This window comes from Gopherus flavomarginatus, chromosome 18, assembly GCF_025201925.1.
Source record: "Gopherus flavomarginatus isolate rGopFla2 chromosome 18, rGopFla2.mat.asm, whole genome shotgun sequence".
Classification (NCBI taxonomy): Eukaryota; Metazoa; Chordata; order Testudines; family Testudinidae; genus Gopherus; species Gopherus flavomarginatus.
In genome coordinates this window covers 8,840,171-8,856,243 of record NC_066634.1, presented here as the reverse complement: position 1 = coordinate 8,856,243, position 16,073 = coordinate 8,840,171, and the positions used below count along the sequence as shown (strand labels likewise).

General features: G+C 44.7%; 1 protein-coding gene and 1 non-coding gene across 2 annotated transcripts in view; one reads left to right on the top strand and one right to left on the bottom strand.

Moving 5' to 3' along the window:
• The window catches only part of LOC127036605 (zinc finger protein 560-like), an 813,726-nt gene that overhangs the window by 732,582 nt on the left and 65,071 nt on the right, over nucleotides 1-16,073 (top strand). The gene's annotated exons all lie outside the window — the stretch shown is intronic.
• On the bottom strand, nucleotides 1,650-1,721 carry TRNAY-AUA (transfer RNA tyrosine (anticodon AUA)). The gene has a single exon. It is a non-coding gene; the product is annotated as a tRNA-Tyr (tRNA).

The following is a 16,073-nucleotide window of genomic DNA, read 5'->3' as shown; positions in this document are numbered from 1 at the left end:
CATCCACTCCTACTCTTTATTCAAGCCTAATTTAATGGTGTCCAGTTTGCAAATTAATTCCAATTCAGCAGTCTCTTGTTGGAGTCTGTTTTTGAAGTTTTTTTGTTGTAATATTGCAACTTTTAGGTTTGTAATCGACTAACCAGGGAGATTGAAGTGTTCTCCGACTGGCTTTTTAATGTTATAATTCTTGACATCTGATTTGTGTCCATTTATTCTTTTACGTAGAGATTGTCTGGTTTGGCCAATGAAGGAAGGGGCTGGATTCAATGGTTCCTTCCAGTTCTAGGAGATAGGGTACATCCATTATCTTTTTTTTTTCTTACTGCACATCAGACCCAGGACTTCCACCCAGCAGTTCTTGGGGCCATGGGACAGAACTGAACTTCACTGGCAGCAGTGAGGGAGAATGGTTGGGAATGAGCTGTCTGGGGAATATTTTAATCCTTATCTAATTTTCAGAGGATTAAATCAATGCAGCTTCCACTTCTCCATCTCTCCCAAGGAAATAATGTTTCTGTGCAAAGTATCCAAACCTTTTAACAATAAGAAGTGAAATGAAATGGCCACATGATGGCAACAGAATCTAAGAAATTGGTTAGTCTCTGAGGTGCCACAGGAACTCCTGTACTTTTTGAGGATACAGATAAACATAGCTGCTCCTCTGAAACCTAAGAGATGAGAAGCTATGTTCTTGTTCAATGTGCATTTAAGCTGAAAAGGGAGATGTTTTTTCTTTGATTTTGAGGCCCCTACTTTAATCCACTAGACACCCCTTTCCTCCCACAGCCAGGAATAGAACCCCACAGTCATGCTAGTAGCAACCTCTGACCCTACCATGAAGAAGGAATGCTGAAACCCCTCTGCTGTCCCATCAGGTCCTTGCCTGTGTTGCCCTTGAAGCCCAATGGGGTTTCCTTGGGCAGTTTTGACTCACTCTCAGAAAGGGTGCAATTTTAGGAGCAGGTTCCAAATAGTGCAATTAACCAGCCAGAAAGGGCAGCAGGTGTCAGTGTAGGAGCCATTGAAATAACTCTGCACTTACTTAGATGCAGACATAACAAACTCTATGGTTGGTAAACTTACAGAGACTCTGCTCCTGCTCATGAACTAGCAGCCCATGACCTCTAAACAGCTGCCATCTGGATGCATCTGAAAGTCACAAGGAACAATGATCTGTGTTAAAGGAAGGCTGCCATTTATTAGAGCCCCAATTGATTCCGTGTGCGCAAAGAGAGGTTTGAATGTGTTACAGGAAGTTTGGGAAATCTTGGTTATTTTAGTTTTGTAACAGGCTCCTGTCCACCTCCAGTAGAGTTTTCAGTCCCAATGGCAACTTACTTACCAAATGTCATACAGACTAGTCCATTCCTCCCAAGGATGTGGTTCTTGTTCTTCTGCACATTGTTGCCCATGGAGGCCAAGGACCTGCAAATGAGTTTTCATGTGCCTTTATTTAATTGACGAAAACAAGCCTAGACACTTAGAGGATTGGAAGTGATTTCAGCAGAGGAACATGTTTGCTAGGTTTTTAATGTATTTGCATAGGAAAGCATGAAATGTGTTCATTCATTTCAGGGACCCCTATTGAGTAGAGCTTCTGAACATACTGGAAATGGAATTATTTTTAATGAAGGAGTAGACTTGTAAGGGGGCACTTGGATTTGAACCAAGGACTACTTGATTTATAGCCAAACACTGTACCACTGAGCTATACTCCCCTGACATTTGCCAAGGCAAGTCAGTGATCTTAAGGATTTTGAAGGATGGGCTCTGCCTCAGAGAGCTCCTTTTCTATTCCCAGACCACAGGGCTTTTAAAAATGGGGTTTGATTAAACTTTATATATACATGTAGACACCACAGCTTGCACATACACCAGCATAGCTTCTCCCACTGACATAGCTACCACCTCTTAGGGAGATGGGTTAACTACATGGATGGGACAGCTCTCTCTCCTCCACTTAGAGCATCTTCATTATGTTAATCACTCTGGCTTAGTAAACAAGCTGCTTTCTATTGATGCGTGCACTTGTCAATAAAAAGCTTTTGATCAAACCTTGCTGGTGTTGCCTGTCTCTCTCGCGGTCAGAAAACAAACTTTGTCATCTGGCTTAGAGTCCCTGACATTCCTAAGTGGAAAACACTGAGAAGCAGCAGCATATCTCACAAGTGCTGGGAAAAAGTGAGATAAGGAAGAGACTGCATTCCTGGTATAGTACCAACTGTGCGGTGATAGGAACAGTTCCTTTGAAGAACTGATAAGAAATCCCAGCCTCCCTGTTTTCACTCCTTAGTTCAGTTCTCTGTCTGTTTTAACTCCCCTACATTCCTAACTTCTGGTGCTTGCTAAGATATTGTTAATCACCTAATGCTGTAAAACATGTATACTAAAAGTGTCTAGTTTCTAGTTGTTAAAAGAAGGAGGTGGGTTGCTCCTGTAAATAATTTATGATGCGACAGAACTGTCTATATAGGCTTATACTAAGATGTAAAGAGCAGGCTGGTTCTCTCTGGAGACGAGCTGCTCTCTATAGATGCATGCACTTGTCAATAAAGAGCTTTTGATTGGACCTTGCTGGTGTTGCCTGTCTCTCTCGTGGTCAGACAACGAACTTTGCCATCTGGGTTAGAGTCCCTGACAGGAATTACCCAAAAACCTCTGTTAGCCTGACTTTGGTCAGGTTGGCATACCTGGTTTTGTCTGCAATATCTTTATTCAGGTCTAACAATTATTTATAAATAGGTGGGAAATAACCTCCTGAATGGACAGGAACCAATTTATCAAATATTGCTGTGTCTGCATTCAATATGGGTAACACTGCTCTGCAGCCAAAATGCTTCTGAAATAAATATAGTCCAACTTTACTAATTCTGGGTCACTGAGAACGAAAATGATGCTTAAAATTGTTGATTGGCTCTAGTTTTCAAGATATGCTATTGGGTCAGTATATACAACCCTTGACTTGGGAATGGCGGAGGATAAGTGAGTTATAAAGGGAAGGGATCTCAATTTAAACCAGAAATGACTAAAATACATCTTTGACTGGATCTATGAATAAATCTATGACTGGGTTTGGACAGTACTTGCTTTTTAGGCAAAACAATGAATGATGCAATCTGAAGCTGTCATACATGATATGAATTGCATCATGTTATTCCTAGAAGTCATGGATGATGCAATCATAATGAAGCTTACATCACTCTGCTGAACAAATTGCCCTATATCAGCTCTGGAAATCATACAGTGTCGTGCTCTCTTATTTGTCAGTGTTTGATTTTGCAAAGGGACACATTTCTGTTTAGCCAAAGTGAGCAGAGATGCTTCGTACTTGTGTGAACAGTGCAGATAACTTCTGCTGTGTTTGTGGTGAAGTGACTTTTGCATCATAAAAGCGCAGTATAGCCACTCTGGTTAAGAAAGCCTATCACCTTTCTTTTGGCTGCAAAATTGGAGATCAGGACAAGAGGTGGGCCCCACACATATGCTGCAACACTTGTGCAACAAATCTTGGCCAGTGGTTGAACAGGAAAAGGAAATCTATGCCTTTTGCAGTGCCAATGATTTGGAGAGAGCCAACAGATCATACTAGCAATTGTTCCTTCTGCATGGTGCCTCCAGTTGGGAAAGGTGTGTCAAAGAAGAAAAATTGGACTGTGCATTGTCCAAACATTCCATCAGCTATACGCCCAGTACCCCACGGAGAAGGACTGCCGGTTCCTGATGCATCAGAATCCTTCTCACTTGAGTCAGACGAGGAAGAGGAAGAGGATGAAACTTCTGGTCCTGAACCATCAATGTCACAGGACCCACATTTTCTCCCATCCTCCTCCTCTGACCCACACCTCATAACACAAGGTGAACTGACTTGTCAGGGATTTGGAACTACCCAAGAGTAAGGCAGAGCTGTTGGGCTCCAGACTACAAAAGGTGGAATCTCCTGGCAGGCTATCAGGGCAAATGGAGCCCATCAATGCTTGCAAACTATTGCTGGACAGTGACAAGAGATGCTCCATTTAATGAATACAAGAGACAAGCCAAGAAGCACCGAGTAGACACTGAATAGGACTAAACTATGTACAGAATAGTTTTTTGCCTTTTGTTTCATAATAAATTTTATGTATATAACCCTTTTGCTGATTTTTAAAGTGTTACATAAACAGGACAGGTGAAATATTATCATGGAAAGCAATCATAAACACATGAAAAGACAGGTTTACAATTTATGATTAAAACTCTACTATCTACACAATATACATAGACATAAAATGTAAAAACTTAAATATCTTAGAAACAGTAGCCAATCAGTTGTTTTAATTGTCATATTTGAATTCAGCACATCAAAACACATAATAAATATCATTTTATCTCTAAAGCAGATGACTTCTCAAAAATTGTAGACCAGTGTAACTGGTCATATTGGGCTGGATTAGTAGCAGCATTGCAAGCAGATCGAGGGACGTGATTATTCCCCTCTATTCAGCACTGGTGAGGCCACATCTGGAGCATTGCATCCAGTTTTCGCACTCCCTCTCCCCACTACAGAAACAAATTGGAGAGAGTCTAGGGGAGGGCAACGAAAAATAATTAGGAGGCAGAGGACTTAGGAGAAGAGGCTGAGGGCAGGGCCACTCAATGGGGTGGCAGGTGGGGCAATTTGCCCCAGGTCCTGCACGGACCCCCATGAGAATATAGTATTCTAGATTATTGCAACTTTTTTTTATGGAAGGGGCCCCTGAAAATGTTTTACCCCAGGCCCCCTGAATCCTGTGGGCAGCCCTGCCCAGACCATGGTGCTGTTTCCCCACTCCACTCCCTTCCCTCAGTCTCCTCCCTTTGAGGCCCTACCTGTGCTCTGCCCTCACTCCCATTTGTCCGCTTCCCACCCCTGCTCTTCCTCTTTGGCTGAGGCCTTCTGGTCCACCTTTCGCTCGCTCCTCTCCTCCCCCAAGGCCTCCTCGAGCCTCTCCACCCTCTACCCCAAGGTCTGCCTGCTGCCCACACCTCTCTGCCTCCTCCCCTGAGACTCACCCTGCTCATTGCCCACACCTCTGTGCCCCCTCCCCTGAGACTCGCCCTGCTCATTGCCCACAGCTCTCTGCCCCCTCCCCTGAGACCTACCCTGCCCACACCTCTCTGAGCCCTCCCTTGAGACCCTCCTGCCCACACTTCTGTGCCTCCTCCCCCGAGACTCACCTTACCCATTGCCCGCACCTCTCTGCCTCCTCTCTGAGACCAACCCTGCCCACCACCCACACATCCCTGCCTCCTCCCCTGAGACCTGCCCTGCCCACCGCTCATACCTCTCTGACCCCTCCCCTGAGACCCACCCTGCCCATCGCTCACACCTCTCTGCCTCCTCCCCTAAGACCAGCCCTGCCCAACACTTGCACCTCTCTGACCCTCCCCTGAGACCTGCCCTGCCCACTGCTTGTACCTCTTTGACCCTTCCCCTGAGACCGGCCCTGCTCACCACCCACACCTCTCTGCCTTCTCCCCTGGCCTGACCTACCCACCACCCACACCTCTCTACCCCTCCCCTGAGACCCACCCTGTCCACCTCTTTCTTTGGTCATCTGTTTTATTCCTTGAAACATCAAGGATGGATTAAAAAGCTGAGTTTACTCCAGGGTGAGGAAAGACAGGAGCCACCAACCCCCCGGCAAAGCTCAGTGACCCAGAGAAAACCTGCCCCCTGCTATTTCAATCACTGATATACTGGGGATATGACGGGCAAGAGACTGTCTGAATGATCAAGGCAGGAAATGGACAACAATCTACAGCACCATCATTAACCACAAACACAGTCTCCTCATGCTCCAGCCAGAAGGGAAGGGAGCAGGAATTTTGCTGTTCAGCCATGGACACACTTACACAACAGCACAGCAGTGTGTGTGTTGTGGAAGCTGGTCTGAGGAAACAACTGGAACTGATCACTCAGTGAGAACAGAACTAGAGTGTAGTGAGAGCAACACATTGTGGAAGAAGGGAAAGAATTGACAAGGATTTGTGGGGGATCTTAATGCATGTCAGTCTGTTAGCAAGAGTTAGGCCAGCTGTAACCCTAATAACGTGAGATTTGTAGAAGCAAGGATAGTGTGAGGCGAGTAGGAAAGAACTGCGTGAGAAGTTATCACGACCTTGCACTGATAATCAAATACGTAGACTGGCACCCAGAAGTGAGGAAAATAAGATAGCAGGATAGCCCACGGATAAACAAAATGCAGCTGTTGCTCATTATTGTCTGTATTATTGCTTGTTATTGTCTGTAACAAGGTATAAATGCTTGCTGTATTTGTTTACCTGTTGAGAGACCTGTCTGGGACTGGGGCGACCCAGTGTCCTAGGGCACTCCCTCCCTCTATTGCAATTGCTGGAGAAATAATAAAGTATTTGATTTTGCTGCACTCAAACAAAAAAGCGAGAACTGCATTTTTCTCTAACAGCAGCAAACAAGTAGTTGTGGTCGAGTGGTTAAGGTGGTGGACTAGAAATTTGTTGTGGTCTCCCTATGCAGGTTCAAATCCTACCAACTATGGAGGAAGTTGTGGTTCTTTAATTTCAACGGAGCTAGGTCTTGTCTCACTCTTACGCTATGTCTACATGAAAGGTTAATGTGGCCTGAGTTAAAGTGTTTTAATTGAACAGCTGTTGCATGTCCATCCTATGCCCCTGTGTCACCAGAGCACATTCATGCTGGCATCTCTTGGATTGCCATGGAGAGCAGTGCACTGTGGGTAGCTATCCCACTGTGCAACTGGCTCCAGGGTGCTTTGGGAAGGGTTTGCAATGCCCCACGGGCTGGTACAGCTTCACATGATGCAGGTTTCTATCCCATTGTTCCATGGGCATCCTACTAGATTGCCAGCTACTTTTCAACTGCAATGTGCAAGGTGGGGTAGAGAGCTTGTGTTGGTGGGGGGGAGAGACAGGGAATTTAGAGGGCCATGGCCCCACCTCTCTTTACTGGTTGTTAGGACAAATGATTGGGGAGGAGGAAAGGGTGCAGTCCCAGGGAAGAGGCGTTCTGTGGGTGTGGCCTCGGGAGGAGAGGTGGTGTGAGTGTGGGTCCTTAGGGAAGGGGTGTCAGGGAGGTGCCACAGTTCGGACAATGGTGCCCCCCCCCACGGCAAGTAAGCTTCTGTTGTCTCTGCTCTGTGTTCGCAGATCAGGAGAGAGCAGCAGCCACGGCAGTGATTTGCTCCCTGGGACTCCGGCAGAGGGGCTCGGGAGGTGATTTAAAGGGCCCGGGGCTCCGGCCACTACAGGGAGCCCTGGGCCCTTTAAATCACCAGCCTGGGGTAGCCGGGCCAGGCTGGCATAGCGTACTGGCTCTTGCCGGTACCCCATACCATAACATGCCGGCTCACTTTCACCTCCAGAAGGTCCTCATGTGGATCAATAACTGGTTAAAAGATAGGAAACAAAGGGTAGGACTAAATGGTCAGTTTTCAGGGTGGAAACAGGTAACTAGTGGTGTCTGTATTGGGACCAGGACTAGTCAACATATTCATAAATGATCTGCTAAACAGTGACCTGACAAAATTTGCAGATGATCCAAAACTACTGGCTTGCTTCCTAGAACGAACGCTCCTTGAGTGAGTGATCCACAGGGAGTAGCTCAAACCTCCAAAGTACCTGACCAGGGGCAGGACATTAGCACAGCAAGGGAGGGCTGTGGCAATGACATCACAAAGGCCTTTTGCAGGATCTCAGATATTGGTCAAAGGTGGTGGGGAGGTGGTGAAGTCACAGAGACATGCTGACGTCAGCCAGGCAGGACAGGGCGATGGGCCAGGGAAACCTCAGAGACCCCTGTGTCTTTGCTTCAGCAAGTCTTCTTCTCCAGGTCTCTCTTTGAGGACTGAGAGAGTATTTGGGTTCAAGTATGTGAGCGCCAGGAGGAATCTCTTTCGAGTTTTCTCCTTCCCTTTTCCTGATTTTACTAGAAAACAGCTATCCCTGTTTAGAAGGTAAGAGCCTCCTCGAGGTTTGAACCCTGTTCAGTCTGATCCATCTGGTGACAGTCGAATTCTAGGCATAGAAAACACGAGCTTAAGGAGGCAGAATTTTATTCCGCACCTGGGATTTTGATGGCGGCCGACTCCCTGATGCACCTTAGACATACCCTAAAGAGGTTGGCCCCAAGGGAGACTGTCTGAAGGTTGGGTCACCTAACTCTCTGTAAATCCACAACCCAGACCCCTCCCTTGGCACTTTGTCACCAAGCCTTAGCATGTCACAACTGAGGATGCCAAATTCAGGACGAACTGCTGAGAAATAGGGCAAACACAACTGTCAAGGTTCCTTCCCCACTCTGAACTTTAGGGTACAGATGTGGGGACCTGCATGGACACTTCTAAGCTTAATTACTAGCTTAGATCTGGTATCACTGCCACCATCCAGAATTTTCAGTGTCTGGATCACTCCCTTTCCCCCCAAAACCTTCCCCTCCCTGGGTAGCCTTGAGAGACTCCTTCACCAATTCCCTGGTGAGTCCAGCTCCAATCCCTTAGATCTTAAAACAAGGAGAAATTAACCATCCCTCCTCCTTTCTCCCACCAATCCCTGCTGAGTCCAGATCCAATCTCCTTGGATCTAAAAACAAGGAAAAATCAATCAGGTATTAAGAAAAAGGCTTTTAATTAAACAAAAGAAAGGTAAAGCAAAAACCCTCTGGGAGAGATTATCATACCAGCTACTCTCACAGACAACAGATTCAAAACACAGAGGATGTTCCCCTGGGCACAAATTTAGTTACACAAAAAAATACCTAATTTGATTCTACCTCTAATTGCATAAGACAGGTTACAAAGGAATAAACATAAACCTATTTATTCCTTTCTAAAACTTACTACTCTGATAAGAAGCTGGTTCCTTGATCTTTTTCATTCCGGCTGAAACTGAAACTCTAAATAAAGGAAAAACTTCCCTCCTTCCTTTTGAAACATCTTGTTCCCCCATCGGTCCCTCTGGTCATGTGTTAGCTAGGCTTGGTGAACTTTTTAACCTTTTACAGGTAAAAAAGGCATTAACCCTTAACCATCTGTTTATGACAACAACCCAAAACTGGTGGTTATTCTTTTATAAGTTTCAGAGTAGCAGCCGTGTTAGTCTGTATCCGTAAAAAGAACAGGAGTACTTGTGGCACCTAAGAGACTAACAAATTTATCTGAGCGTAGCATGCATCTGATAAAGTGGGCTGTGGCCCACGAAAGCTTATGCTCAAATAAATATGTTAGTCTCTAAGGTGCCACAAGTACTCCTTTTCTTTTATAAGATAGACCAAACCAGCCACTAAAGTAAACTCCTGTTTCCCACACTGGCCAACAAGAAAACATAAAGGCAGTTTTCTCAGGCATTCTGGTTCTTATAACACCACCAAAAACACTGGATTCAGAGATGAGTAGTTCTTTACAACCAGTGTCATTAAATGATAGTTTCTTCTGATCCCAAAGGGCCAGCCACTCCTAGGTCAATATACAACTTAAAGCTTGCTCAAAAATCATGCTGGTGCCCATTCTTTAGTATCTAATATCTAAAGGTTTATTCATAAAAAGAAAGAAAGGGGAGAGGTAAAATTGGCTAAGGGAATCAATTACATGCAGTAATGGAAAAGTTCTTGGTTCAGGCTTGTAGCAGTGATGAAATAAATTGTTGGCTTAAGTCAAGTCTCTGGAGTACATCTACAGCTGGGATGGGTCATTCAGTCCTTTGTTCAGAGCTTCAGTTTGTAGCAAAGTTCCTCCAGAGGTAAGAAGCAGGATTGAAGACAAAATGGAGGTGTTTCCAGGGCCTTTTATACTTTTGCCATGTGAAGGGCATTCCATTGTTCTTCCTGTGGAAAATTACAGCAACAAGATGGATTTTGGAGTCACATGTGCAAGTCACGTGTTCATGCCCAATTTCCCTCAGTCATTGCAGGAAGCCATTACCTAGATTCCAGACAGTCCACATGATAGACTACATGACAGTCCACTCTTTTCCCATGGTCCATTGTCAACCAGGTGTGTCTTGAATAACAACTTAATTTGAACATTCCCTCCAAGATGTGCCTTGTGGGTGTTATCCTGTTCGGCTTATAAGAAGCACATGGCATCTTTTTCAGGGGAAAAGGCAATATTCCACATTTATTGGAGCTACAACAATTAGCATATGCATTCAATCACTCACTACACACACACACTGTGCCGCCAGTCGATGTTATAGTTACCAGTCTAGAGTCCGGATCAACCTAGTGGCCAGCTAGTTTGATCATGTGTAGGAGGAGCTGGGTTCTGTCGGTTGCAATACAATCCTCTGGGGAAGTCTTGGCAGAATGAACCCAAAGTTTCATGGCAAGGCACTCTGGTTATATACTGATAGGGAAACCCGCCCCCCCTCACCTTACCGAAGGCCCCAGGCTTTTTGCTGAGAATAGAGTAAAAGTAGGCCTAAAAGCCTTTAGCTAGGAGCAAGAGTTTTAACTTCTGCTAAACTTGTTTTTTTTTTATAAAGGGCATGCCGAGGCAGAAAGATGTGGTCAGGGCCCCAAAAAGAGGAACTAGAATTGGATAAAGGGGAACCAGAAGATCTGTTAAGTTATAACAGCTGAGCTTGCTGTTGGGACTACAGAAAAGGTGCTAGAACGGTCAAACCGCAGACTTGATTGGCAAAGACAATAACAGGAAAAGCCATAGATGGAAAATTGGGGTTTTGCCATAGATGAAGAATTAATTGGTCAGCTTGCTTGTTATCAGCATTATATTCCAAATTAGGCAAATAACATGTGTAACCAGCATGCTACATTTTGCGGTTTTAACCTTTATAAGCTTGGTAAAATTTGTAACATGTAGAGCAGCCAGCCTTTTGCGTGGGGTCTATGCTGTATCTCCCTGCATATATGCTTGTATGAAATAAAGGAGCCTTAGGCTGTCTGATCAAATCATTAAGGTGGTGGTCTTTTCCCTGACAATACTGATTTTCCTTCATTGGGACCAATGAGTTTTGCACCATCATGTTGTAATGAATTGTTTGACGAGTGCTTGTTTTCTTAAATTGTCCTTTTCATCCTTCATCTTGATCTTTCATCAAGTAGTTCCTCAGGGAGTTATCCCAAGTTGGTTTTGATCACAGCTATTTTGTCCCCACTGATAGGTGCCTGTCTCATCTTTAGAGTCATCAATCAGCCCTCCTCTGGCATTTCAACAGGGGCATGTTGCAGCTTCCTGGCACCCTTGCATCTCTTGCTGCTTCCTCCCTTGTACATCTGGTTCAGCGATGGCCTTCACACTTAACACACACATTCCTCATTCACACACAAACCAGAATTAATTGACACACAACATTTTGAACAGTACCATCAAATTGCAATGCAAAAGAAAACAGCCACGGCATTCTTTTACTTATTTTAAAATGCTAAACCTGCAACAAATTGGTGATCCTCAAAGGTCTGTTACTGCCTTGAAATCAGTCCAGATTCAGATTCTGGCTGATGTATCTCTACCCATTGGCCCATTAGCCATTCCTTTCTGTTACTCAAAAAGAGTGGTCGGCAGGATGTGATCAGATCATACACCAATACACTTAATGCATGGTACATAATTATTCTTTATCCTTCATTCTAAATCAGATAAAACAAACATAAAATCCTACTACAACATTTGGGGGAAAAGTTTGGGGGAGTTCAGTTCCTGGTTTTTATTTGACCTCTCTCCAGCACTTGTTTTGGTTTAGCCTTCCCCTTTCCATCCCTGTCTGATGTTTCTATCTCTATCACAGCAGGTGACGCAATGGTGCGTGAGAAAGAGGAGCAGAATTCTCAGCAGGAAAATGTTGAGCAAATGGATTAACATAGAGAATTATCACAAAGATCGAAAAGGAATGTGTCCAGGAGTCATAAGCAGGAAAAATCCCATGACATTCAGCACAGACCAGAAAGAGAGCAGGTAAAGCAGCCAGGGGAGATAGTAGGTAAATGTATTTCCTGTTGGGGAACTCAGACAGACCTCAAGGAAACCACAAAACAGCAGGAAATCTTCAGGGGAAAGAGAAAAAATACATGTGCTGAGTGTGGGGCCTTGGCTATACTGGCGCTTTACAGCGCTGCAACTTTCTCAAGGGTGTGAAAAAACACCCGCCGAGCACAGCAAGTTACAGCGCTGTAAAGCATCAGTGTAAACAGTGCCCCAGCGCTGGGAGTGCGGCTCCCAGAACTGTTTGCTAATCCCCACGGGGAGGTGGAGTACCTGCAGCACTGGGAGAGCTCTCTCCCAGCACTGGCGCCGCAACCACACTCGCACTTCAAAGTGCTGCAGCGCGAGCACTCCCGTGGCAGCGCTTTGAAGTTGCAAGTGTTGCCATACCCTGGGAAAAACTGATGTGACTACTCAACCCACATAAAGCATGAGAGAATCCACACAGGGAAGAGGCCCTATGAATGCAGTGAATGTGGAAAATGCTTCACTAAGAGCTCAGGTCTTTTTGAACATGAGAGAATCCACACAAGGGAGAGGCCCTATGAATGCCGTGAGTGTGGGAAAAGCTTCTCGTGGCACTCAGCCCATGTTAGCCATCAGAGAATCTGCAAGGGAGATAAACACCATAAAAACCTCTAGGGCTAGCAATACTTTTTTTTTTTTAATATTTTTTCCTGATTCCGACATAGTAACTTTTAAAGCTTTTTAAAGCTGCTTGAACTGTTTGCAGCACCGTTATCCCTCAGCTTGTCCAGATGAGTGGCCCATTTTTGCCTTTTGCAGTTTACCCTGTTTTGAGGTGGGCCCATTTGGCCTTTCTATCAACTCCATTGTCTCATGAGTAATTCGAGTGTGTCCTTCTTATCAGGAACCAGGGAGCATCACAGCAGGATTGGGCTCACCAATACTAAGCTGAGATATGATATAAAGTGGGATCACAAAAGAAGTCAGACGTGAATTGGTATCATTATTGTACTTTGTGCCAATAAGAGTCAGTTATTTATGTACATAAAGAAACCACTGCAGCAGATTCCCTCGTCCTTGTTTCTGCCAAAGTGTGGATCATGAAAAGAAATCCTGTGACAAAGAAAACTATCAATACAAATACTAAGGTCACTGCACACCTTGAGTATGGGATGGGAGGGTGCTGCATCACTGAGCAGTGCACTATTCGTTAAAGAAAGAAGATGAGCTAGCTTTGGCTCGCATCCTTTTTCTAGTGGTCTGTTTGTAGAACCAAAATACTGTTTCCTCAGTCCAGCCAGCTAAAGAATCTGAAAAGTTCTGCCTCGGGTTGTTAGGCCTTGTGGTTTAAGGCTCAGGTCAGGGACTTAGAAGATGTGAGGTCTAGTTCAAGCTCTGCTGACATTTCACTGTGTGACCTTGGATATGTTATGCACGGCCAAAGTTGTAGTGGGGAGAGGTCCTGGTCTATGCAGTTACCTCAACAGCATATGCCAATAGTTATTTAAGTATCTAAACCCCCATTTACACATGTCATTGTGCACACATATTTAAGTGTCCAGACCTTGAACCTCATTTCAAAAGCTGATTCTTGATCTCTCTGTGCTTCAGCTTCCAATATGCAATTATAATACTTCCTAATCTCATAGGTGTGTTGTGAGGCTTAATCTGTTAACATCCTCATATGGAAGACGAAATCCTCATATAGACAGATATGTGTATGTCACACAGATACATGATCTGCCTATAGGAATTATTATATTAGGAATCTCAAGATCATAGGCAAGAAAGAGGAAAAGTTTCTCTCTGTGCTTACAACTTTTGTGCTGCTTTGATCTCCCACCCTCTCTCTCTTTCTCAGCTTCTTATTGAAGGAACATACATCCACACCATGTAGACGTCAAGCACAGGAGTTTATTACGCACAGTGCTAGCAGAGTATCATCTTGATTATTAGGCTCAGAGACACTGCAGAACAATTAATTACAATAAACTATATAGGGCGCTCATTGGGCAGAGAAAAGCAATGGGGATGGGTTTTCTCAAGCCCCTGGATAGGTTCTAGCAGCAAAACAAGAGAAGCACAATAAACCAATGGTGTAAAGATTACATAATGGTGCCACCCATGGCCCAAATTAATGTCTTGCTGACACATAGGTAATTACCCCCAAACTATGTCTATTAAAGTGTATAGGTTAAATCCTAATTTTGGAGTTCAGGGGAATGAGGTAGCAGCTCTTCCGGTTGACCAACAGGTACATTCATGGAGATTTAAAGCAAAAAAGTAGTAATTAGTTCTTAATAACAACAATTGTTTATAAGTTTACCTTTGCATTTCTGTGAGCTAGGATTGGCATACATCTGTGAGGGGAAGGTGTCATAACTTATGTCAATCATATTAGGCCTCTCCCTGAACTCTGTCTGGGATCTGAGGGGTATTGTACCACTATCTTCTCCCTGCATTGGGGAGTAACCATGAAGCCTCTCTCAGTGCTTCATGTGTCTATAACTCATGATAAGGATGCCCAATTATATTCGGAGTTATGCTGACTCTGCTCAATGACTTGAAACACACACAGTTATCTGTTTACCCCAGCTTTCTCTTAGCTATGTATTGTTTGTTAGCCAGCCCTCATGGCCCAGGCCAAACTGTGGACTCGGGGCCTATATGAAAAGTTCTTAGCAGAAACTGCAGTTAAGATCTTACATTGACATTAAATGGATTATGGCCCTTCATTATCTTAGGAGAAACACCTGCAGTTGTATGACCACTTCCATAGTGCATCTAAAGAAATGAAAGCAAGACAAATCCACTACTACAGAAGGGAAAAAAGATAACATACATTCATGCATACACAATCCTGGGAAATTATGCATTTTAACTCTATGTACAGTTCTTTATACAACAAAGGCCATATCTTGTTCAAATTCAACTGATCAAGGTGAGCAAAAAGTAGCAGTCAGCAGTGTAATAGCTGTTGAAATTAAAACAGTTACATTAGCCTTTCAAATAGGAATCAAGACATTTCCCAAAAGTATGAAGCTGCTCAATCCAGTGCATGCAAAGACAAAATATTGGATTATTAATAAATAATTAATGCAAATCTCCCACAATTACCTCTGATCCCTTTACAGAAATCAGATCCAATTTTTAAAAAATGAATAGAGCCCAATTGGGTAGTTCTAGGCCTTGCAGCAACATATGTGAGATAGGGGTTGGGCATATAGGCAACCCCATTCTTCAAAAACTAGAAAGATGTGCATGCACTTAATTAATGAGCCATAGATTTTTAATTTTTTGCATAGAAAAAAGATCTACCAAAGTGTTGCTGCAGTTCTGCCTTTTTCCCCACCAGAGGGCACTGTGGCACAAGAACAGCAGCAGCTCTCAGCAGAAAATAACTTCTGCAGTTCTGACTTTTTTGTCCACCAGAGGATGTTGTGGCAATAGACCACAGCAGCAACTCCAGGCCAGTGAGAGAGGAGAAAGAGCCTGCCTTCTTTGCAGCGGGCCAGGTCAGGAGACAGGGGCTATGGGGAGACAGACAGTGTGGGGCTGCTGGGCAGTGGCGTAGGCAGGTTCTACCAGCAGGTGGAGCAAACACATTTAAAAAAGTGCCAAAGCAGAGAAGGGAAAAAAAAAGAAAGAAAACCCCAAGTCTTGCAGCTGAAGACTGAAGAACTTGCAGCTGAAGACCTGGAGCAGCTGAAGGACCCACTGCTAAATTGTCACCAAAGACCTGGACTGCTGGGGTGAGTGTAAAAATTAAAAAGGCACCACTTTGGGGGAATGTGCTCAGTGGGGAGCAGCCGCTCCCCTGCTCTCCCCCAGCTATGCTACTGCTGCTGGGGGGGCGGGTCATAAAGGGGCTCATAAGGACTAGTTGGGGAGGACAGACTGGGGCAGGGGCTGAATGGGATTGGAGGCACCGGGCCACAGTGGGGAGGAAGGTCCAAGGCATATGGCGGTGAGGGAGGAGATGTAGAGCTACATAGGGACTGGGGAGTGGCTGGGTGGGGGCACAGAGACATATGGGGACAAGGGGAGGGGTGTAGGGCCACATGAGGATAGCGGGAGGGGATGTGGAAGGACATATGTGGATAGGAGATGCAAAGACACAAAAGGGTGCAGGAACACATGGGGACAAGGGCA